The sequence below is a fragment of the Colobus angolensis genome, unplaced genomic scaffold (assembly GCF_000951035.1).
Source record: "Colobus angolensis palliatus isolate OR3802 unplaced genomic scaffold, Cang.pa_1.0 Scaffold166, whole genome shotgun sequence".
NCBI lineage: Eukaryota > Metazoa > Chordata > Mammalia > Primates > Cercopithecidae > Colobus > Colobus angolensis.
Window position 1 is genome coordinate 3,478,763 of NW_012114777.1, and position 6,495 is coordinate 3,485,257.

The 6,495-nt window shown below is 39.4% G+C and overlaps 1 protein-coding gene across 3 annotated transcripts in view; it reads left to right on the forward strand.

Moving 5' to 3' along the window:
- TCEA1 (transcription elongation factor A (SII), 1) overlaps positions 1-6,495 on the forward strand; it is an 80,920-nt gene that overhangs the window by 20,114 nt on the left and 54,311 nt on the right. The window lies entirely within an intron of this gene.

Genomic DNA, 6,495 nt, shown 5'->3' on the forward strand with positions numbered 1-6,495 from the left:
CTGCACTCCAGCCTGGGTAACAGAGCAAGACTCTGTATTAAAAAAAAAAAAAAAAAAGAACTCCTCCTCTATCTCTAGACCCCAGGAAGAGAAAGGAAGTAAGTCATGAAGTCCTACCTTCTGAGTTCAGGTTCCTGACTTGCAACTTCTCTTGCAAGTCAACTCTAAGAATAAACTTTCCTTTGAGATAGGCCCTTACCGAGGCATAACTTTATCCCGACAGACCTATGTGGGGAAATCCACATCAAAAACAACATAGTAATCCCAATGTTTATTTAACAGGCACTTGTAGAGTTATAGAGAGTATGGAGGTTGGATAGGGTTAATATTTATGACCATCTCTAATTTTTTCCTGGGTTTCCTTCTTTGGAAAGCCTATGTATTTATATAACAAACATTTGAGTTTTACTATGATTAAGAATTGTGCTGGATTTATAAAAATGAATAAGATCAGGCCTTTCCCCCCTCATTGAGCTTAAATTCTAGTAGAGGAAAGCTGACATGTAAACTAAGATATAGGTACCCAAAGAAAAGTCCATACAGTGTTCATCTGGGGGAAAGAAGAAGGGTCAGAAGAAGCACAAAGAAGTTTACTTGTCAGTCTAAGTACATAATCTGCGAGGTGCAGAATGCCATTATGTAGGTGATAAAGCTGAAATCACATCTCAAAAGATGACTAGGTTCTCCCTCAGCAGATAGACTGGGAAAGGTATTTCAGCAGAGGAAACAGTATGTGGAAGCAGTGTGGCATTTAGAAGTGAAAATAAAGGAGAGCTAGTTGCAAACAGGGTTAAAGACATGGGGAGAGCTAGTTGCATACAGGATTTTAAAGACATAGGTGGTATGGCACGCAGGGCTTCATATGTGATGCTGAGAGCATTACTACTGAAAGGTGTTAGGCAGGGGAGTATATGACCAGATTTGCACATTGGAGGAAATGGGAAGCTGGAGCCTGAAAGACCTGTTGACTATTCAGGTGAGGAGTGATGAGGGCTTAAACTAAGATAATAGCAATAGAAATGGAGAGAAGGGGAATTTGTTAATGAAAGACAGCCTTCCCTAGCAGTGCTGTCAAGTATGACTTTGCAGTGATGGAAATGTTTCTGATGTGAGTGTTGACTGATATGGTAGTGCTTAACTACATGAGGCTATTGAGCACTTGAAATATGACTAGGGAACGGAATTCTAAATTTCATTTAATTTTAACAAATTTTAAATAGCCATATATGTAAACAGCTCTAGAATATAGGAGAAAGGACAGGTTTAGGAAATATTTGGGAAGTAATAGCATAGAGGTGGGTTAGATCACCTAGGAAAAAGGGAAAACAGAGTTGGGATGTAACAGACTGGTTAAATCAAGTGAAATCTGAAGAGCCCATGGGAGTTTCCAATTAGGAGTGCAGGAAACTTTGAGCAGAGTGAGAGAGCAGAGTAGAAGGTGGGTATGGGTTGAAGGTGGGGAAGTAAACAGGAAGACAAGTATTTAGGCCAGTAGTAGATTGGGCTAGTTTTGTAAGTTTTTATGTATAGTAGATTATTCAATCATGATTAAGTGTCTGCTGTGTGCTAGACATTATTCCACATGCTGAATATAGTGGCAGACAAGACAAGGTCCCCTGCCATCTTGGAACTTATTAAAAGGATAGTAAACATAGTAAAAGGATAGTATGTTTCTTTTTTTTTTTAAACAGTATTATTGAGATATAATTCACACACCATACAATTCATTCATTTAAAGTGTATGATTCATTGTTTTTTAGTATATTTTGGTACTATCACCACAATTAACTTTAGAACATTTTCATCACCCCAAAAAGTCATTCTCCATTCCCCCAGCTAGTCTTCCTCCTTCCAGCCTAGGCAACTACTAATCTTTCTGTCTCTATAGATTTGACTGTTCTGGAGTTTTCATGTAAAAGGAATCATACAGTATGTGAACTCTGATGTCTGGCTTCTGTCACTTGGCTTAATATTTTCAGGATTCATCCATGTTGCAGTCTATGTCAGAATTTTCAGGCCTTTTAATGGCTGAATAATTTTTAGTTGCATGGATATTTCACATGTTGTTCTTCCAGTTGTCAGTTGATGGGTTTAGACTTTTTTGGCTGTTATGCATCACACTACTGTGCGTGTTTATGTACAAGTTTGTGTGAGCATATGTTTTTGTTGTTCTTGTGTAGATACCTAGGAGTGGTATTGCTGGTTTATGTGGTAACTATGTGTTTAACATTTTGAGGACCTGCCAGACTCTTTTCCCAAGCCACGGTACCATATTGTATCTCCAGTAGCAGTAAATGGGTCCATTTTCTCTGCATCCTTGCAAACACTTGTTGCTGTTTGTCTTTGATTATAGCCATTTGAGTGGGTGTAGTGGTATTTCATTGTAGCTTTAATTTTTATTTCCATAATGTCTAAGGATGTTGAGTATCTTTTCATCTGCTTGTTGGTTATTTTTATATCTTATTTGGAGAAATGTCTATTCAGATCCTTTGCCCGTTTTTAAATTGGATTGTCTTTTTTTTTATTGAGTTGTAATAGTTCTTTATATATTCCAGATACAAGTCCCTTATCAGACATAGAGTTTGCAAATATTGTCTCTTTTTCTGTGAATTATCTTTTTACTTTCTTGATGATGTTCTTTGAAGCACAAAAGTTTTAACTTGTGATATATTCTATTTTTTCTTTGATTGCTTGTGCTTTAGGTGTCATATTTAAGAAACTATTCCCTAATCCAAGGTCATGAAGCTTTACTCCTATTCATATTGAGTTAATTTTTATGTGTGGTGTAAGGAAGAGGTTCAGCTTTATTCTTTTACATGTGGATATCTAGTTGTTCCAGCACCATTTGTTGAAAAGAATATTCTTTTCTCCAATGAATTGTCTAGATATCCTTATCAAAAATCAGCTGATGAAAAATGTAGGAGTTTATTTCTGGAGTCTTAAATTTATCCCATTGATCTGCATGTCCATCCTTTTGCCAGTACCATGCTGTCTTGGTTACTGTAGGGAATTGTGAGTACTCCAACTTTATTCTTCGTTTTGGCTGTTTTGGGTCCTTTGTATTTCTGTGTGGACTTTAGGGTAAACTTGTCAATTTCTACACTAAAGGCAGATGGAATTCTGATAGGCATTGCGTTGAGTCAGTAGTTCGACTTGATTAGTATTGCAGTCTTAACATTTAAGTCTTCCAGTCTATCAACATGGGATTTTAAAATTTTGTTTAGGTCATCTTTAATTTCTTTCAACAATGTTTTATAGTAGCTGTGTGTTTCTTTTATGTTGTCTTTTATATGTGTGTATTTTAAATGTATGTTTTACATATATGTTTTATAGTAGCTGTACAGTAGCTATATGTTTTTTACCTTAAGATTTAGTGGCTACCTTCAGATCATCTTGGCAAAAACTCATGAGTGATCACAAAGGAGACTTTTCTTCTGGAGCACACCAAATCTGCTTGTTTCCTGTGATGTTAACAGTGTCTCTTGATCTCAGTACTCATTCCTTTCTGCTTTACCGTCAGTGTGCAGCTGACCACTAAGGCTGTTTAATGCACTTTCCACCTTTCCAAGGTAATGTCTTTCTTTCTGTATACCTGATGTTCTATAGAAATCATGGGCAAAGGCACATATTTTATCTGCTAGGGTTTCACAATGTACAGTTTGTCCTGAAAGCTTTCATTAGTCCTGCAGTCAAGAAAACAGTTATAATCCCACAATTCCTAAGGACACTTGAGCACAGAATACTTTTGTATAACCTATCTATTACATTTTGTAAGTCTTAGCATACCAATTTTAGGAAAAATTCCTAGGGAATTCTTAGAGGCAACTCCAGGCTTGCTTATCCAAGTAAATAGCTTCATAATCTTTTCCTCTACTTTTTTTCCCCATTTTTTTCCATAGTACCCCCATAGGAAAAAAAAAAACTTATTTCACATCTTTGTTTTTCATTCTACCTCAGCAGCCTCATTTCTTTTTTTTCTTCCTTTTTTTTTTGAGACAGAGTCTCGCTCTGTCACCCAGGCTGGAGTGCAGTGGTGCAATCTCGGCTCACTGCAACCTCTACCTCCCAGGTTCAAGCGATTCTCCTGCCTCAGTCTCCCAAGTAGCTGGGACTATAGGTACATGCCACCACACCCAGCTAATTTTTTTGCATTTTTTTAAAGATGGAGTTTCACCATGTTAGCCAGGATGGTCTCGATCTCCCGACCTTGTGATCCACCTGCCTCGGCCTCCCAGAGTGCTGGGATTACAGGTGTGAGCCACCATACCCACCCTTTCTTTTTGTTTTTGGAGACAGAGTCTCGCTCTGTAGCCCAGGCTGGAAGCTGGAGTGCAGTGGCGTGATCTTGGCTTACTGCAACTTCCACCTCCTGGGTTCAAGCGATTCTTCTGTCTCAGCCTCCCGAGTAACTGGGACTACAGGCGCTCACCACCACGCCCGGCTAATTTTTTTTTTTAAGTAGAGTTTTACCATGTTGGCCAGGCTGGTCTTGAACTCCTGACCTCGCGAGCCGTCCACCTCAGCCTCCCAAAGTGCTGGGATTACAGGCGTGAGCCACCATGCCCCCCCATTTCTTATTATTTTGGCTTGACAGTCTCTTCCATAGATAGGCATGTTTATTACAGATAACTATATTCTTAGTATAGATTTTGTTTGGGGCTAAGCAGGATAATCATTGACTTTTTAGTAATCAAAACATCCTCTGATAATTAAAAAGCAGTCACCCAGCAGTACATAGTTTATTCATCATCTCCTTACACCTTTGCTCTCCTGCAAGCCCCTAGTAAAGTGCCATTTTATTTTTTTGCACATTTGTGTCAGTTCTAGGCTTCAGAACACACTAATAAGTTATTTCCTCCACACATTCAAAAAGTAGAGTTTTTTCCTGGTAAACTAGCCTTGTTAACCCCAAATTATTTGGGGCTTTAAAATTGTGGAGTCCCTTTATCTTTCTGCTGTTCAATCTTGTCTGCTTTGCTCAGCTTTCTAAGAGATATGTGACACTTGGCCGGGCGCGGTGGCTCACGCCTGTAATCTGAGCACTTTGGGAGGCCGAGACGGGCGGATCACGAGGTCAGGAGATCGAGACCATCCTGGCTTACACTGTGAAACCCCGTCTCTACTAAAAAAAAATACAAAAAACTAGCCGGGCGAGGTGGCGGGCGCCTGTAGTCCCAGCTACACGGGAGGCTGAGGCAGGAGAATGGCGTGAACCCGGGGGGCGGAGCTTGCAATGAGTGGAGATTGCGCCACTGCACTCCAGCCGGGGGCGACAGAACGAGACTCCGTCTCAAAAAAAAAAAAAAAAAGAGATATATGACACTCTAGCCAACCACATATTCAAAATTCTTGAATAAAACTTAGATCCTGAATCTGTCTCTTTGTTGAGAGGGTTGAATAATTTAGAAGGAAACCTCAAGTACTGGTGTATTTTTCTGCCATAAAGCTTACAATAGGGGTTCTCTTCTTTTTTTCACCACTAAGAATTCCTTTTGTTATTTTTTTCTTCCATAGACCATATGTTTGAAAGATTGTCTGCTAACAACCCAAACTTACTAAATAATTTTCCATTTTTTATTTATCATCCATATTTGGGCTGTCGTAGCTTTTGTGTTCCTTGAGCACAATTTGAAACCACTGATGTGCTAGAAAGACCATGGACTTTGGCAGTGGACAAACCTGGATTAAAATCCCAGCTTTTGGCTGGGCTGATGGGTCATGCTTGTAATCCCAGCACTTTGGGAGGCCGAGGTGGGTGAATCACCTGAGGTCTAGAGTTCGAGACCAGCCTGGCCAATGGATGCAACTCGTCTCTACTAAAAATACATAAATTAGCCGGGTGAAGTGGTCTGCGCCTGTAATCCCAGCTACTTGGGAGGCTGAGGCAGGAGAATTACTTGAACCGGGAGGTGGAGTTTGCAGTGAACCGAGATCATGCCCTATTGCACTCCAGCCTGGGTGACAGGGTGAGATTCCATCTCAAAAAAAAAAAAAAAAAAGTCCCAGCTTTGCTGATTAGTAATAGTGTGATGCTGGGTACATTATTTATTGTTACTTCCAATCTCTTCGTCTTTAAAAATAGGGATAATCTCAATTTTGAAGGGTTGTTAGAAAAAAGATTGATGAATGTGGATGCTCTAAGCATAATTCTAGGCATGTAATTATCACAGGTTAAATTTTACCTATATTTTGTGAAGTGTATTTTAATGTCTCTGATTATATGCTGGTTCCTGGCAAAATAAAGCCTTTTAAACCTCCATAGCTGGGCGTGGTGGCTCACACCTGTAATCCCAGCACTTTGGGAGGCCAAGGCAGGTGGATCACGAGGTCAGGAGATCGAGACCATATGTTTGAAAGATTGTCTGCTAACAACCTGAACTTACTAAATAATTTTCCATTTTTTATTTATCATCCATATTTGGGCTGTCATAGCTTTTGTGTTTAGTAGAGATGGTGAAACCCTGTCTCTACTAAAAATACAAAAAATTAGCTGGG